The sequence below is a fragment of the Carcharodon carcharias genome, chromosome 19 (genome assembly GCF_017639515.1).
Source record: "Carcharodon carcharias isolate sCarCar2 chromosome 19, sCarCar2.pri, whole genome shotgun sequence".
NCBI classification, from domain to species: domain Eukaryota; kingdom Metazoa; phylum Chordata; class Chondrichthyes; order Lamniformes; family Lamnidae; genus Carcharodon; species Carcharodon carcharias.
Window position 1 is genome coordinate 112626809 of NC_054485.1, and position 18611 is coordinate 112645419.

The window sequence follows — 18611 nt, forward strand, 5'->3', positions numbered from 1 at the left end:
AGGGAGTGCTGCACTGTGACAGGGACAGTACTCAGGGAGCGCTGCACTGTCACAGGGACAGTACTGAGGGTGTGCTGCACTGTCAGAGGGTCAGTACTGAGGGAGTGCTGCATTGTCAGAGTGTCAGTACTGAGGGAGAGCTGCACTGGCAGAAGGTCAGTTCTGAGGGAGTGCTGCACTGTCACAGGGACAGTACTGAGGGAGTGCTGCACTGTTAGAGGGTCAGTACCGAGGGAGTGCTGCATTATCGGAGGGTCAGTGCTGAGGGGTGCTGAATTGTCGGAGGTTCAGTACTGTGGGACTGCTGTATTGTCACTGTGACAGTACGGAGGGAGTGCTGCACTGTCAGAGGGTCAGTACTGAGGGAGTGCTGCACTGTCGGAGGGTCAGTACTGAGGGAGTACTGCATTAGCGGAGGGTCAGTGCTGAGGGGTGCTGCATTGTCGGAGGTTCAGTACTGAGGGACTGCTGTTTCGTCACTGTGACAGTACGGAGGGAGTGCTGCACTGTTACAGAGACAGTACTGAGGGAGTGCTGCATTGTCACAGGGACAGTACTGAGGGATTGCTGCACACTGAGAGGGTCAGTACTGAGGGAGAGCTGTATTGTCAGAGGGTTAGTACTGAGGGAGTGCTGCATTGTAACAGGGACAGTATTGAGGGAGAGCTGCACTGTCAGAGGGTAGGTACTGAGGGAGTGCTGCATTGTCACAGGGTCAATTCTGAGGGAGAGCTGCACTGTCAGAGGGTCAGTACTGAGGGAGTGCTGCACTGTCAGAGGGTCAGTACTGAGGGAGTGCTGCATTGTCAGATGGTCAGTACTGAGGGAGTGCTGCACTGTCAGAGGGTCAGTACTGAGGGAGTGCTGCACTGTCACCGGGACAGTATGAGGGAGTGCTGCACTGTCAGAGTGACAGTACTGAGGGAGTGCTGCATTGTCACAGGGACAGTACTGAGGGAGTGCTGCACTGTCACAGGGACAGTACTGAGGGAGTGCTGCATTGTCACAGGGACAGTACTGAGGGAGTGCTGCACTGTCACAGGGTCAGTACTGAGGGAGTGCTGCATTGTCAGAGTGTCAGTACTGAGGGAGAGCTGCACTGTCAGAGGGTCAGTTCTGAGGGACTGCTGCACTGTCAGAGGGCCAGTACTGAGGGAGTGCTGCACTGTCAGATGGTCAGTACTGTGGGAGTACTGCACTATCGGAGGGTCAGTGCTGAGGGGTGCTTCATTGTCTGAGGGTCAGTACTGAGGGACCGCTGTATTGAAACTGTGACAGTACGGAGGGAGTGGTGCACTGTCACAGGGACAGTACTGAGGGAGTGCTGCATTGTCACAGGGACAGTACTGAGGGATTGCTGCACTCTCAGAGGGTTAGTACTGAGGGAGAGCTGCATTGTCAGAGGGTTAGTACTGAGGGAGTGCTGCATTGACACAGGGACAGTATTGAGGGATAGCTGCACTGTCAGAGGGTCAGTTCGGAGGGAGTGTTGCACTGTCAGAGGGCCAGTACTGAGGGAGTGCTGCACTGTCAGAGTGTCAGTAATGAGGGAGTGCTGCATTGTCAGAGGGTCAGTACTGAGGGAGTGCTGCACTGTCAGAGGGTCAGTTCTGAGGGAGTGCTGCCCTGTCAAAGGGAAAGTACTGAGGGAGTGCTGCGCTGTCACAGGGACAGTACTGAGGGAGTGCTGCGCTGTCACAGGGACAGTACTGAGGGAGTGCTGCACTGTCAGAGGGACAGTACTGAGGGAGTGATGCACTGTCAGAGGGTCAGTACTGAGGGAGTGCAGCACTGTCGTAGGGTCAGTACTGAGGGAGTGCTGCACTGTCGGAGGGTCGTTACTGAGGGAGTGCTGCACTGTCTGAGGGTCAGTACTGAGGGGGTGCTGCATTGTCAGAGGGTCAGTATTGAGGGAGTGCTGCACTGTCGGAGTGTCAGTACTGAGAGAGTGCTGCATTATCGGAGGGTCAGTGCTGAGGGGTGCTGCATTGTCGGAGGTTCAGTACTGAGGGACTGCTGTATTGTCACTGTGACAGTACGGAGGGAGTGCTGCACTGTCACAGGGACAGTACTGAGGGAGTGCTGCATTGTCACAGGGACAGTACTGAGGGATTGCTGCACTCTCAGAGGGTCAGTACTGAGGGAGAGCTGTATTGTCAGAGGGTTAGTACTGAGGGAGTGCTGTATTGTAACAGGGAAATTATTGAGGGAGAGCTGCACCGTCAGAGGGTAGGTACTGAGGGAGTGCTGCATTGTCACAGGGTCAATTCTGAAGGAGAGCTGCACTGTCAGAGGGTCAGTACTGAGGGAGTGCTGCACTGTCAGAGGGTGAAGTACTGAGGGAGTGCTGCATTGTCAGAGGGTCAGTACTGAGGGAGTGCTGCACTGTCACAGGGACAATATGAGGGAGTGCTGCATTGTCAGAGTGACAGTGCTGAGGGAGTGCTGCATTGTCAGAGGGAATGTACTGAGGGAGTGCTGCACTGTCACAGGGACAGTACTGAGGGAGTGCTGCGCTGTCACAGGGACAGTACTGAGAGGGTGCTGCACTGTCAGAGGGTCAGTACTGAAGGAGTGCTGCATTGTCAGAGTGTCAGTACTGAGGGAGAGCTGCACTGTCAGAAGGTCAGTTCTGAGGGAATGCTGCACTGTCACAGGGACAGTACTGAGGGAGTGCTGCACTGTTAGATGGTCATTACCGAGGGAGTGCTGCATTATCGGAGGGTCAGTACTGTGGGACTGCTGTATTGTCACTGTGACAGTACGGAGGGAGTGCTGCACTGTCACAGGGACAGTACTGAGGGAGTGCTGCATTGTCACAGGGACAGTACTGAGGGATTGCTGCACTCTCAGAGGGTCAGTACTGAGGGAGAGCTGTATTGTCAGAGGGTTAGTACTGAGGGAGTGCTGTATTGTAACAGGGAAAGTATTGAGGGAGAGCTGCACCATCAGAGGGTAGGTACTGAGGGAGTGCTGCATTGTCACAGGGTCAATTCTGAGGGAGAGCTGCACTGTCAGAGGGTCAGTACTGAGGGAGTGCTGTACTGTCGGAGGGTCAGTAATGAGGGAGTGCTGCACTGTCGGAGGGTCAGTATTGAGGGAGTACTGCATTATCGGAGGGTCTGTGCTGAGGGGTGCTGCATTGTCGGAGGTTCAGTACTGAGGGACTGCTGTATTGTCACTGTGACAGTACGGAGGGAGTGCTGCAGTGTCACAGGGGCAGTACTGAGAGAGTGCTGCATTGTCACAGGGACAGTACTGAGGGATTGCTGCACACTGAGAGGGTCAGTACTGAGGGAGAGCTGTATTGTCACTGTGACAGTACGGAGGGAGTGCTGCACTGTCACATGGACAGTACTGAGGGAGTGCTGCATTGTCACAGGGACAGTACTGAGGGATTGCTGCACACTGAGAGGGTCAGTACTGAGGGAGAGCTGTATTGTCAGAGGGTTAGTACTGAGGGAGTGCTGCATTGTAACAGGGACAGTATTGAGGGAGAGCTGCACTGTCAGAGGGTAGGTACTGAGGGAGTGCTGCACTGTCACCGGGACAGTATGACGGAGTGCTGCACTGTCAGAGTGACAGTACTGAGGGATGCTGCATTGTCACAGGGACAGTACTGAGGGAGTGCTGCACTGTCACAGGGACAGTACTGAGGGTGTGCTGCACTGTCACAGGGACAGTACTGAGGGAGTGCTGCACTGTCACAGGGACAGTACTGAGAGGGTGCTGCACTGTCACAGGGAGAGTACTGAGGGAGTGCTGTACTGTCACAGGGACAGTACTGAGATAGTGCTGCACTGTCACAGGGACATTACTGAGGGAGTGCTGCACTGTCACAGGGACAGTACTGAGGGAGTGCTGTACTGTCACTGGGACAGTACTGACGGAGTGCTGCAATGTCACAGGGACAGTACTGAGGGAGTGCTGCACTGTCACAGGGACAGTACTGAGGAGTGCTGCACTGTAGCAGGGATATTACTGAGGGAGTGCTGCACTATCACAGGGACAGTACTGAGGGAGTGCTGCACTGTCACAGGGACATTACTGAGGGAGTGCTGTACTGTTGTAGGGATATTACTGAGGGAGTGCTGCACTGTCACAGGGACAGTACTGTGGGAGTGCTGCACTGTCACAGGGACAGTACTGAGGGAGTGCTGCACTGTCACAGGGACAGTACTGAGGGAATGCTGCACTGTCACAGGGACAGTACTGAGGGAGTGCTGCACTGTCACAGGGACAGTACTGAGGGCGTGCTGCACTGTAGCAGGGATATCACTGAGGGAGTGCTGCACTGTCACAGGGACAGTACTGAGGGAGTGCTGCACTGTCACAGGGACAGTACTGAGGGAGTGCTGCACTGTCACAGGGACAGTACTGAGGGAGTGCTGCACTGTAGCAGGGATATTACTGAGGGAGTGCTGCACTGTCGCAGGGACAGTACTGAGGGTGTGCTGCACTGTCAGAGGGTCAGTACTGAGGGAGTGCTGCATTGTCAGAGTGTCAGTACTGAGGGAGTGCTGCACTGTCACAGGGACTGTACTGAGGGAGTGCTGCACTGTCACAGGGACAGTACTGAGGGAGTGCTGCACTGTAGCAGGGAAATTACTGAGGGAGTGCTGCACTGTCGCAGGGACAGTACTGAGGGAGTGCTGCACTGTCGCAGGGACAGTACTGAGGGAGTGCTGCACTGTCACAGGGACAGTACTGAGGGAGGGCTGCACTGTGACAGGGGCAGTACTGAGGGAGCGCTGCACTGTCACAGGGACAGTACTGAGGGTGTGCTGCACTGTCAGAGGGTCAGTACTGAGGGAGTGCTTCATTGTCAGAGTGTCAGTACTGAGGGAGTGCTGCACTGTCACAGGGAAAGTTCTGAGGGCGTGCTGCACTGTCACAGGGATATCACTGAGGGAGTGCTGCACTGTCACAGGGACAGTCTTGAGGGAGGGCTACACTGTCACAGGGACAGTACAGAGGAAGTGCTGCACTGTCACAGGGATAGAACTGAGGGAGTGCTGCACTGTCACAGGGACAGTACTGAGGGAGTGCTGCACTTTCGCAGGGATATTACTGAGGGAGTGCTGCACTGTCACAGGGACAGTACTGAGGAAGTGCTGCACTGTCAGAGGGACAGTACTGAGGGAGTGCTGCACTGTCAGAGGTTCAGAACTGAGGGATTGCTGCACTGTCAGAGGTCAGTACAGAGGGAGTGCTGCAATGTCAGAGGGTCAGTACTGTGGGAGTACTGCACTATCGGAGGGTCAGCGCTGAGGGGTGCTTCATTGTTGGAGGGTCAGTACTGAGGGACTGCTGTATTGTCACTGTGACAGTACTGACGGAGTGCTGCATTGTCACAGGGACAGTACTGAGGCATTGCTGCACTCTCAGAGGGTCAGTACTGAGGGAGAGCTGCATTGTCAGAGGGTTACTACTGAGGGAGTGCTGCATTGTCACAGGGACAGTACTGAGGGAGGGCTGCACTGTCACAGGGACAGTACTGAGGGATTGCTGCACACTCAGAGGGTCAGTACTGAGGGAGAGCTGTATTGTCAGAGGGTTAGTACTGAGGGAGTGCTGCATTGTAACAGGGACAGTATTGAGGGAGAGCTGCACTGTCAGAGGGTAGGTACTGAGGGAGTGCTGCATTGTCACAGGGTCAATTCTGAGGGAGAGCTGCACTGTCAGAGGGTCAGTACTGAGGGAGTGCTGCATTGTCAGATGGTCAGTACTGAGGGAGTGCTGCACTGTCAGAGGGTCAGTGCTGTGGGAGTGCTGCACTGTCACCAGGACAGTATGAGGGAGTGCTGCACTGTCAGAGTGACACTACTGAGGGAGTGCTGCATTGTCACAGGGACAGTATTGAGGGAGTGCTGCACTTTCAGAGGGTCAGTACTGAGGGAGTGCTGCACTGTCACCGGGACAGTATGAGGGAGTGCTGCACTGTCAGAGTGACAGTACTGAGGGAGCGCTGCACTGTCACAGGGACAGTACTGAGGGAGTGCTGCACTGTCACAGGGACAGTACTGAGAGAGTGCTGCACTGTCAGTGGGTCAGTGCTGAGGGAGTGCTGCACTGTCAGAGGGTCAGTACTGAGGGAGTGCTGCACTGTCGGGGGGTCAGTACTGAGGGAGTACTGCATTATCGGAGGGTCAGTGCTGAGGGGTGCTGCATTGTCGGAGGTTCAGTACTGAGGGACTGCTGTATTGTCACTGTGACAGTACGGAGGGAGTGCTGCACTGTCACATGGACAGTACTGAGGGAGTGCTGCATTGTCACAGGGACAGTACTGAGGGATTGCTGCACACTGAGAGGGTCAGTACTGAGGGAGAGCTGTATTGTCAGAGGGTTAGTACTGAGGGAGTGCTGCATTGTAACAGGGACAGTATTGAGGGAGAGCTGCACTGTCAGAGGGTAGGTACTGAGGGAGTGCTGCATTGTCACAGGGTCAATTCTGAGGGAGAGCTGCACTGTCAGAGGGTCAGTACTGAGGGAGTGCTGCACTGTCAGAGGGTCAGTACTGAGGGAGTGCTGCATTGTCAGATGGTCAGTACTGATGGAGTGCTGCACTGTCAGAGGGTCAGTACTGAGGGAGTGCTGCACTGTCACCGGGAAAGTATGAGGGAGTGCTGCACTGTCAGAGTGACAGTACTGAGGGAGTGCTGCATTGTCACAGGGACAGTACTGAGGGAGTGCTGCACTTTCAGAGGGTCAGTACTGAGGGAGTGCTGCACTGTCACCGGGACAGTATGAGGGAGTGCTGCACTGTCAGAGTGACAGTACTGAGGGAGTGCTGCACTGTCACAGGGACAGTACTGAGGGAGTGCTGCACTGTCACAGGGACAGTACTGAGAGGGTGCTGCACTGTCACAGGGACAGTACTGAGGGAGTGCTGTACTGTCACAGGGACAGTACAGAGTGAGTGCTGCACTGTCACAGGGACATTACTGAGGGAGTGCTGCACTGTCACAGGGACAGTACTGAGGGAGTGCTGCACTGTCACAGGGACAGTATTGACGGAGTGCTGCACTGTCACAGGGACATTACTGAGGGAGTGCTGCACTGTCACAGGGACTTTACTGAGGGAGTGCTGCACTGTAGCAGGGATATTACTGAGGGAGTGCTGCACTGTCACAGGGACAGTACTGAGGGATTGCTGCACTGTCACTGGGACAGTACTGAGGGAGTGCTGTACTGTAGCAGGGATATTACTGAGGGAGTGCTGCACTGTCACAGGGACAGTACTGAGGGAGTGCTGCACTGTCACAGGGACAGTACTGAGGGAGTGCTGCACTGTCAGAGGGTCAGTACTGAGGGAATGCTGCACTGTCACAGGGTCAGTACTGAGGGAATGCTGCACTGTCACAGGGACTGTACTGAGGGCGTGCTGCACTCTAGCAGGGATATCACTGAGGGAGTGCTGCACTGTCACAGGGACAGTACTGAGGGAGTGCTGCAATGTGACAGGGACAGTACTGAGGGAGTGCTGCACTGTCACAGGGACAGTACTGAGGGAGTTCTGCACTGTAGCAGGAATATTACTGAGGGATTGCTGCACTGTAACAGGAATAGTACCGAGGGAGTGCTGCACTGTCACAGGGACAGTACTGAGGGAGTGCTGCACTGTCACAGGGAGTGTACTGAGGGAGTGCGGCACTGTCACAGGGACAGTACTGAGGGAGTGCTGCACTGTCACAGGGACAGTACTGAGGGAGTGCTGCAATGTGACAGGGACAGTACTGAGGGAGTGCTGCACTGTAGCAGGGATATTACTGAGGGAGTGCTGCACTGTCGCAGGGACAGTACTGAGGGAGTGCTGCACTGTCGCAGGGACAGTACTGAGGGAGTGCTGCACTGTCACAGGGACAGTACTGAGGGAGGGCTGCACTGTGACAGGGGCAGTACTGAGGGAGCGCTGCACTGTCACAGGGACAGTACTGAGGGTGTGCTGCACTGTCAGAGGGTCAGTACTGAGGGAGTGCTTCATTGTCAGAGTGTCAGTACTGAGGGAGTGCTGCACTGTCACAGGGAAAGTTCTGAGGGCGTGCTGCACTGTCACAGGGATATCACTGAGGGAGTGCTGCACTGTCACAGGGACAGTCTTGAGGGAGGGCTACACTGTCACAGGGACAGTACAGAGGAAGTGCTGCACTGTCACAGGGATAGTACTGAGGGAGTGCTGCACTGTCACAGGGACAGTACTGAGGGAGTGCTGCACTTTCGCAGGGATATTACTGAGGGAGTGCTGCACTGTCACAGGGACAGTACTGAGGAAGTGCTGCACTGTCAGAGGGACAGTACTGAGGGAGTGCTGCACTGTCAGAGGTTCAGAACTGAGGGATTGCTGCACTGTCAGAGGTCAGTACAGAGGGAGTGCTGCAATGTCAGAGGGTCAGTACTGTGGGAGTACTGCACTATCGGAGGGTCAGCGCTGAGGGGTGCTTCATTGTTGGAGGGTCAGTACTGAGGGACTGCTGTATTGTCACTGTGACAGTACTGAAGGAGTGCTGCATTGTCACAGGGACAGTACTGAGGCATTGCTGCACTCTCAGAGGGTCAGTACTGAGGGAGAGCTGCATTGTCAGAGGGTTACTACTGAGGGAGTGCTGCATTGTCACAGGGACAGTACTGAGGGAGGGCTGCACTGTCACAGGGACAGTACTGAGGGATTGCTGCACACTCAGAGGGTCAGTACTGAGGGAGAGCTGTATTGTCAGAGGGTTAGTACTGAGGGAGTGCTGCATTGTAACAGGGACAGTATTGAGGGAGAGCTGCACTGTCAGAGGGTAGGTACTGAGGGAGTGCTGCATTGTCACAGGGTCAATTCTGAGGGAGAGCTGCACTGTCAGAGGGTCAGTACTGAGGGAGTGCTGCATTGTCAGATGGTCAGTACTGAGGGAGTGCTGCACTGTCAGAGGGTCAGTGCTGTGGGAGTGCTGCACTGTCACCAGGACAGTATGAGGGAGTGCTGCACTGTCAGAGTGACACTACTGAGGGAGTGCTGCATTGTCACAGGGACAGTATTGAGGGAGTGCTGCACTTTCAGAGGGTCAGTACTGAGGGAGTGCTGCACTGTCACCGGGACAGTATGAGGGAGTGCTGCACTGTCAGAGTGACAGTACTGAGGGAGCGCTGCACTGTCACAGGGACAGTACTGAGGGAGTGCTGCACTGTCACAGGGACAGTACTGAGAGAGTGCTGCACTGTCAGTGGGTCAGTGCTGAGGGAGTGCTGCACTGTCAGAGGGTCAGTACTGAGGGAGTGCTGCACTGTCGGGGGGTCAGTACTGAGGGAGTACTGCATTTTCGGAGGGTCAGTGCTGAGGGGTGCTGCATTGTCGGAGGTTCAGTACTGAGGGACTGCTGTATTGTCACTGTGACAGTACGGAGGGAGTGCTGCACTGTCACATGGACAGTACTGAGGGAGTGCTGCATTGTCACAGGGACAGTACTGAGGGATTGCTGCACACTGAGAGGGTCAGTACTGAGGGAGAGCTGTATTGTCAGAGGGTTAGTACTGAGGGAGTGCTGCATTGTAACAGGGACAGTATTGAGGGAGAGCTGCACTGTCAGAGGGTAGGTACTGAGGGAGTGCTGCATTGTCACAGGGTCAATTCTGAGGGAGAGCTGCACTGTCAGAGGGTCAGTACTGAGGGAGTGCTGCACTGTCAGAGGGTCAGTACTGAGGGAGTGCTGCATTGTCAGATGGTCAGTACTGAGGGAGTGCTGCACTGTCAGAGGGTCAGTACTGAGGGAGTGCTGCACTGTCACCGGGAAAGTATGAGGGAGTGCTGCACTGTCAGAGTGACAGTACTGAGGGAGTGCTGCATTGTCACAGGGACAGTACTGAGGGAGTGCTGCACTTTCAGAGGGTCAGTACTGAGGGAGTGCTGCACTGTCACCGGGACAGTATGAGGGAGTGCTGCACTGTCAGAGTGACAGTACTGAGGGAGTGCTGCACTGTCACAGGGACATTACTGAGGGAGTGCTGCACTGTCACAGGGACAGTACTGAGAGGGTGCTGCACTGTCACAGGGACAGTACTGAGGGAGTGCTGTACTGTCACAGGGACAGTACAGAGTGAGTGCTGCACTGTCACAGGGACATTACTGAGGGAGTGCTGCACTGTCACAGGGACAGTACTGAGGGAGTGCTGCACTGTCACAGGGACAGTATTGACGGAGTGCTGCACTGTCACAGGGACATTACTGAGGGAGTGCTGCACTGTCACAGGGACTTTACTGAGGGAGTGCTGCACTGTAGCAGGGATATTACTGAGGGAGTGCTGCACTGTCACAGGGACAGTACTGAGGGATTGCTGCACTGTCACTGGGACAGTACTGAGGGAGTGCTGTACTGTAGCAGGGATATTACTGAGGGAGTGCTGCACTGTCACAGGGACAGTACTGAGGGAGTGCTGCACTGTCACAGGGACAGTACTGAGGGAGTGCTGCACTGTCAGAGGGTCAGTACTGAGGGAATGCTGCACTGTCACAGGGTCAGTACTGAGGGAATGCTGCACTGTCACAGGGACTGTACTGAGGGCGTGCTGCACTCTAGCAGGGATATCACTGAGGGAGTGCTGCACTGTCACAGGGACAGTACTGAGGGAGTGCTGCAATGTGACAGGGACAGTACTGAGGGAGTGCTGCACTGTCACAGGGACAGTACTGAGGGAGTTCTGCACTGTAGCAGGAATATTACTGAGGGATTGCTGCACTGTAACAGGAATAGTACCGAGGGAGTGCTGCACTGTCACAGGGACAGTACTGAGGGAGTGCTGCACTGTCACAGGGACTGTACTGAGGGAGTGCGGCACTGTCACAGGGACAGTACTGAGGGAGTGCTGCACTGTCACAGGGACAGTACTGAGGGAGTGCTGCACTGTCACAGGGACAGTACTGAGGGAGTGCTGCATTGTCACAGGGACAGTCCTGAGGGAGTTCTGCACTGTCAGAGGGTCAGTACTGAGGGATTGCTGCATTGTCAGAGTGTCAGTACTGAGGGAGAGCTGCACTGTCAGAGGGTCAGATCTGAGGGATTGCTGCACTGTCAGAGGGCCAGTACTGAGGGAGTGCTGCACTGTCAGAGGTTCAGTACTGTGGGAGTACTGCACTATCGGAGGGTCAGTGCTGAGGGGTGATTCATTGTCGGAGGGCCAGTACTGAGGGACTGCTGTATTGTCACTGTGACAGTACGGAGGGAGTGGTGCACTGTCACAGGGACAGTACTGAGGGAGGGCTGCATTGTCACAGGGACAGTACTGAGGGAGTGCTGCATTGTCAGAGTGTCAGTACTGAGGGAGTGCTGCATTGTCAGAGTATCAGTTCTGATGGAGAGCTGCACTGTCAGAGGGTCAGTTCAGAGGGAGTGTTGCACTGTCAGAGGGCCAGTACTGAGGGAGTGCTGCGCTGTCACAGGGACAGTACTGAGGTCGTGCTGCACTGTCACAGGGACAGTACTGAGGGGGTGCTGCATTGTCAGAGGATCAGTATTGAGGGAGTTCTGCACTGTCAGAGGGTCAGTACTGAGGGAGTGCTGCACTGTCAGAGGGTCAGTACTGAGGGAGTGCAGCACTGTCGTAGGGTCAGTACTGAGGGAGAGCTGCACTGTCAGAGTGTCAGTACTGAGGGAATGCTGCCTTGTCAGAGGGTCAGTACTGAGGGAGTGCTGCACTGTCAGAGGGTCAGCGCTGAGGGAATGCTGCATTGTCAGAGGGTCAGTACTGAGGGAGTGCTGCACTGTCGGAGGGTCGTTACTGAGGGTGTGCTGCACTGTCAGAGGGTCAGTACTGAGGGAGTGCTGCATTGTCAGAAGGTCAGTACTGAGGGAGTGCCGCACTGTTAGAGGGTCAGTACTGAGGGAGTGCTGCACTATGGGCAGGTCAGTGCTGAGGGAGTGCTGCACTGTCAGTGGGTCAGTACTGAGGGAGTGCTGCACTGTCGGAGTGTCAGTACTGAGGGAGTGCTGCATTTTCGGAGGGTCAGTGCTGAGGGAGTGCTGCACTGTCAGAGGGTCAGTACTGAGGGAGTGCTGCACTGTCGGAGGGTCAGTACTGAGGGAGTACTGCATTATCGGAGGGTCAGTGCTGAGGGGTGCTGCATTGTCGGAGGTTCAGTACTGAGGGACTGCTGTATTGTCACTGTGACAGTACGGAGGGAATGCTGCACTGTCACAGGGACAGTACTGAGGGAGTGCTGCATTGTCACAGGGACAGTACTGAGGGTTTGCTGCACACACAGAGGGTCAGTACTGAGGGAGAGCTGTATTGTCAGAGGCTTAGTACTGATGGAGTGCTGCATTGTAACAGGGACAGTATTGTGGGAGAGCTGCACTGTCAGAGGGTAGGTACTGAGGGAGTGCTGCATTGTCACAGGGTCAATTCTGAGGGAGAGCTGCACTGTCAGAGGGTCAGTACTGAGGGAGTGCTGCACTGTCAGAGGGTCAGTTTTGAGGGAGTGCTGCATTGTCAGAGGGACAGTACTGAGGGAGTGCTGCTCCCTCACAAGGTCAGTACTGAGGGAGTGCTGCACTGTCACAGGGACAGTATGAGGGACTGCTGCACTGTCAGAGTGACAGTACTGAGGGAGTGCTGCATTGTCACAGGGACAGTACTGAGGGAGTGCTGCGCTGTCACAGGGACAGTACTGAGGGTGTGCTGCACTGTCACAGGGACAGTACTGAGGGAGTGCTTCACTGTCACAGGGACAGTACTGAGGGAGTGCTGCATTGTCACAGGGACAGTACTGAGGGAATGCTGCACTGTCACAGGGACAGTACTGAGGGAGTGATGCACTGTCACAGGGACAGTACTGAGAGCGTGCTGCACTGCAGCAGGGATATCACTGAGGGAGTGCTGCACTGTCACAGGGACAGTACTGAGGGAGTGCTGCACTGTAGCAGGGATATTACTGAGGGAGTGCTGCACTGTCGCAGGGACAGCACTGAGGGAGTGCTGCACTGTCGCAGGGACAGTACTGAGGGAGTGCTGCACTGTCGCAGGGACAGTACTGAGGGAGTGCTGCACTGTCACAGGGACAGTACTGAGGGAATGCTGCACTGTCACAGGGACAGTACTGGGGGAGTGCTGCACTGTCGCAGGGAGATTACTGAGGGAGTGCTGCACTGTCACAGGGACTGTACTGAGGAAGTGCTGCACTGTCAGAGGTACAGTACTGTGGGAGTGCTGCACTGTCAGAGGGTCAGTACAGAGGGAGTGCTGCAATGTCAGAGGGTCAGTACTGTGGGAGTACTGCACTATCGAATGGTCAGTGCTGAGGAGTGCTTCATTGTCGGAGGGTCAGTACTGAGGGACTGCTGTATTGTCACTGTGACAGTACTGATGGAGTGCTGCATTGTCACAGGGACAGTACTGAGGGATTGCTGCACTCTCAGAGGGTCAGTACTGAGGGACAGCTGCATTGTCAGAGGGTTAGTACTGAGGGAGTGCTGCATTGTCACAGGGACAGTATTGAGGGAGAGCTGCACTGTCACAGGGACAGTACTGAGGGAGTGCTGCATTGTCACAGGGACAGTACTGAGATAGTGCTGCACTGTCACAGGGACATTACTGAGGGAGTGCTGCACTGTCACAGGGACAGTAGTGAGGGAGTGCTGTACTGTCACTGGGACAGTACTGACGGAGTGCTGCAATGTCACAGGGACAGTACTGAGGGAGTGCTGCACTGTCACAGGGACAGTACTGAGGAGTGCTGCACTGTAGCAGGGATATTACTGAGGGAGTGCTGCACTATCACAGGGACAGTACTGAGGGAGTGCTGCACTGTCACAGGGACATTACTGAGGGAGTGCTGTACTGTTGTAGGGATATTACTGAGGGAGTGCTGTACTGTCACAGGGACAGTACTGAGATAGTGCTGCACTGTCACAGGGACATTACTGAGGGAGTGCTGCACTGTCACAGGGACAGTACTGAGGGAGTGCTGTACTGTCACTGGGACAGTACTGACGGAGTGCTGCAATGTCACAGGGACAGTACTGAGGGAGTGCTGCACTGTCACAGGGACAGTACTGAGGAGTGCTGCACTGTAGCAGGGATATTACTGAGGGAGTGCTGCACTATCACAGGGACAGTACTGAGGGAGTGCTGCACTGTCACAGGGACATTACTGAGGGAGTGCTGTACTGTTGTAGGGATATTACTGAGGGAGTGCTGCACTGTCACAGGGACAGTGCTGTGGGAGTGCTGCATTGTCACAGGGACAGTACTGAGGGAGTGCTGCACTGTCACAGGGACAGTACTGAGGGAATGCTGCACTGTCACAGGGACAGTACTGAGGGAGTGCTGCACTGTCACAGGGACAGTACTGAGGGCGTGCTGCACTGTAGCAGGGATATCACTGAGGGAGTGCTGCACTGTCACAGGGACAGTACTGAGGGAGTGCTGCACTGTCACAGGGACAGTACTGAGGGAGTGCTGCACTGTCACAGGGACAGTACTGAGGGAGTGCTGCACTGTAGCAGGGATATTACTGAGGGAGTGCTGCACTGTCGCAGGGACAGTACTGAGGGTGTGCTGCACTGTCAGAGGGTCAGTACTGAGGGAGTGCTGCATTGTCAGAGTGTCAGTACTGAGGGAGTGCTGCACTGTCACAGGGACTGTACTGAGGGAGTGCTGCACTGTCACAGGGACAGTACTGAGGGAGTGCTGCACTGTAGCAGGGATATTACTGAGGGAGTGCTGCACTGTCGCAGGGACAGTACTGAGGGAGTGCTGCACTGTCGCAGGGACAGTACTGAGGGAGTGCTGCACTGTCACAGGGACAGTACTGAGGGAGGGCTGCACTGTGACAGGGGCAGTACTGAGGGAGCGCTGCACTGTCACAGGGACAGTACTGAGGGTGTGCTGCACTGTCAGATGGTCAGTACTGAGGGAGTGCTTCATTGTCAGAGTGTCAGTACTGAGGGAGTGCTGCACTGTCACAGGGAAAGTTCTGAGGGCGTGCTGCACTGTCACAGGGATATCACTGAGGGAGTGCTGCACTGTCACAGGGACAGTCTTGAGGGAGGGCTACACTGTCACAGGGACAGTACAGAGGAAGTGCTGCACTGTCACAGGGATAGAACTGAGGGAGTGCTGCACTGTCACAGGGACAGTACTGAGGGAGAGCTGCACTTTCGCAGGGATATTACTGAGGGAGTGCTGCACTGTCACAGGGACAGTACTGAGGAAGTGCTGCACTGTCAGAGGGACAGTACTGAGGGAGTGCTGCACTGTCAGAGGTTCAGAACTGAGGGAGTGCTGCACTGTCAGAGGTCAGTACAGAGGGAGTGCTGCAATGTCAGAGGGTCAGTACTGTGGGAGTACTGCACTATCGGAGGGTCAGCGCTGAGGGGTGCTTCATTGTTGGAGGGTCAGTACTGAGGGACTGCTGTATTGTCACTGTGACAGTACTGAAGGAGTGCTGCATTGTCACAGGGACAGTACTGAGGCATTGCTGCACTCTCAGAGGGTCAGTACTGAGGGAGAGCTGCATTGTCAGAGGGTTACTACTGAGGGAGTGCTGCATTGTCACAGGGACAGTACTGAGGGAGGGCTGCACTGTCACAGGGACAGTACTGAGGGATTGCTGCACACTCAGAGGGTCAGTACTGAGGGAGAGCTGTTTTGTCAGAGGGTTAGTACTGAGGGAGTGCTGCATTGTAACAGGGACAGTATTGAGGGAGAGCTGCACTGTCAGAGGGCAGGTACTGAGGGAGTGCTGCATTGTCACAGGGTCAATTCTGAGGGAGAGCTGCACTGTCAGAGGGTCAGTACTGAGGGAGTGCTGCATTGTCAGATGGTCAGTACTGAGGGAGTGCTGCACTGTCAGAGGGTCAGTGCTGTGGGAGTGCTGCACTGTCACCAGGACAGTATGAGGGAGTGCTGCACTGTCAGAGTGACACTACTGAGGGAGTGCTGCATTGTCACAGGGACAGTATTGAGGGAGTGCTGCACTTTCAGAGGGTCAGTACTGAGGGAGTGCTGCACTGTCACCGGGACAGTATGAGGGAGTGCTGCACTGTCAGAGTGACAGTACTGAGGGAGCGCTGCACTGTCACAGGGACAGTACTGAGGGAGTGCTGCACTGTCACAGGGACAGTACTGAGAGAGTGCTGCACTGTCAGTGGGTCAGTGCTGAGGGAGTGCTGCACTGTCAGAGGGTCAGTACTGAGGGAGTGCTGCACTGTCGGGGGGTCAGTACTGAGGGAGTACTGCATTATCGGAGGGTCAGTGCTGAGGGGTGCTGCATTGTCGGAGGTTCAGTACTGAGGGACTGCTGTATTGTCACTGTGACAGTACGGAGGGAGTGCTGCACTGTCACAGGGACAGTACTGAGGGAGTGCTGCATTGTCACAGGGACAGTACTGAGGGATTGCTGCACACTGAGAGGGTCAGTACTGAGGGAGAGCTGTATTGTCAGAGGGTTAGTACTGAGGGAGTGCTGCATTGTAACAGGGACAGTATTGAGGGAGAGCTGCACTGTCAGAGGGTAGGTACTGAGGGAGTGCTGCATTGTCACAGGGTCAATTCTGAGGGAGAGCTGCACTGTCAGAGGGTCAGTACTGAGGGAGTGCTGCACTGTCAGAGGGTCAGTACTGAGGGAGTGCTGCATTGTCAGATGGTCAGTACTGAGGGAGTGCTGCACTGTCAGAGGGTCAGTACTGAGGGAGTGCTGCACTGTCACCGGGAAAGTATGAGGGAGTGCTGCACTGTCAGAGTGACAGTACTGAGGGAGTGCTGCATTGTCACAATGACAGTACTGAGGGAGTGCTGCACTTTCAGAGTGTCGGTACTGAGGGAGTGCTGCACTGTCACCGGGACAGTATGAGGGAGTGCTGCACTGTCAGAGTGACAGTACTGAGGGAGTGCTGCACTGTCACAGGGACAGTACTGAGGGAGTGCTGCACTGTCACAGGGACAGTACTGAGAGGGTGCTGCACTGTCACAGGGACAGTACTGAGGGAGTGCTGTACTGTCACAGGGACAGTACAGAGTGAGTGCTGCACTGTCACAGGGACATTACTGAGGGAGTGCTGCACTGTCACAGGGACAGTACTGAGGGAGTGCTGCACTGTCACAGGGACAGTAGTGACGGAGTGCTGCACTGTCACAGGGACATTACTGAGGGAGTGCTGCACTGTCACAGGGACTTTACTGAGGGAGTGCTGCACTGTAGCAGGGATATTACTGAGGGAGTGCTGCACTGTCACAGGGACAGTACTGAGGGATTGCTGCACTGTCACCGGGACAGTACTGAGGGAGTGCTGTACTGTAGCAGGGATATTACTGAGGGAGTGCTGCACTGTCACAGGGACAGTACTGAGGGAGTGCTGCACTGTCACAGGGACAGTACTGAGGGAGTGCTGCACTGTCAGAGGGTCAGTACTGAGGGAATGCTGCACTGTCACTGGGTCAGTACTGAGGGAATGCTGCACTGTCACAGGGACTGTACTGAGGGCGTGCTGCACTCTAGCAGGGATATCACTGAGGGAGTGCTGCACTGTCACAGGGACAGTACTGAGGGAGTGCTGCACTGTGACAGGGACAGTACTGAGGGAGTGCTGCACTGTCACAGGGACAGTACTGAGGGAGTTCTGCACTGTAGCAGGAATATTACTGAGGGATTGCTGCACTGTAACAGGAATAGTACCGAGGGAGTGCTGCACTGTCACAGGGACAGTACTGAGGGAGTGCTGCACTGTCACAGGGACTGTACTGAGGGAGTGCGGCACTGTCACAGGGACAGTACTGAGGGAGTGCTGCACTGTCACAGGGACAGTACTGAGGGAGTGCTGCACTGTCACAGGGACAGTACTGAGGGAGTGCTGCATTGTCACAGGGACAGTCCTGAGGGAGTTCTGCACTGTCAGAGGGTCAGTACTGAGGGAGTGCTGCATTGTCAGAGTGTCAGTACTGAGGGAGAGCTGCACTGTCAGAGGGTCAGATCTGAGGGATTGCTGCACTGTCAGAGGGCCAGTACTGAGGGAGTGCTGCACTGTCAGAGGTTCAGTACTGTGGGAGTACTGCACTATCGGAGGGTCAGTGCTGAGGGGTGATTCATTGTCGGAGGGCCAGTACTGAGGGACTGCTGTATTGTCACTGTGACAGTACGGAGGGAGTGGTGCACTGTCACAGGGACAGTACTGAGGGAGGGCTGCATTGTCACAGGGACAGTACTGAGGGAGTGCTGCACTCTCAGAGGGTCAGTACTGAGGGAGTGCTGCATTGTCAGAGTATCAGTTCTGATGGAGAGCTGCACTGTCAGAGGGTCAGTTCGGAGGGAGTGTTGCACTGTCAGAGGGCCAGTACTGAGGGAGTGCTGCGCTGTCACAGGGACAGTACTGAGGTCGTGCTGCACTGTCACAGGGACAGTACTGAGGGGGTGCTGCATTGTCAGAGGATCAGTATTGAGGGAGTTCTGCACTGTCAGAGGGTCAGTACTGAGGGAGTGCTGCACTGTCAGAGGGTCAGTACTGAGGGAGTGCAGCACTGTCGTAGGGTCAGTACTGAGGGAGAGCTGCACTGTCAGAGTGTCAGTACTGAGGGAATGCTGCCTTGTCAGAGGGTCAGTACTGAGGGAGTGCTGCACTGTCAGAGGGTCAGCGCTGAGG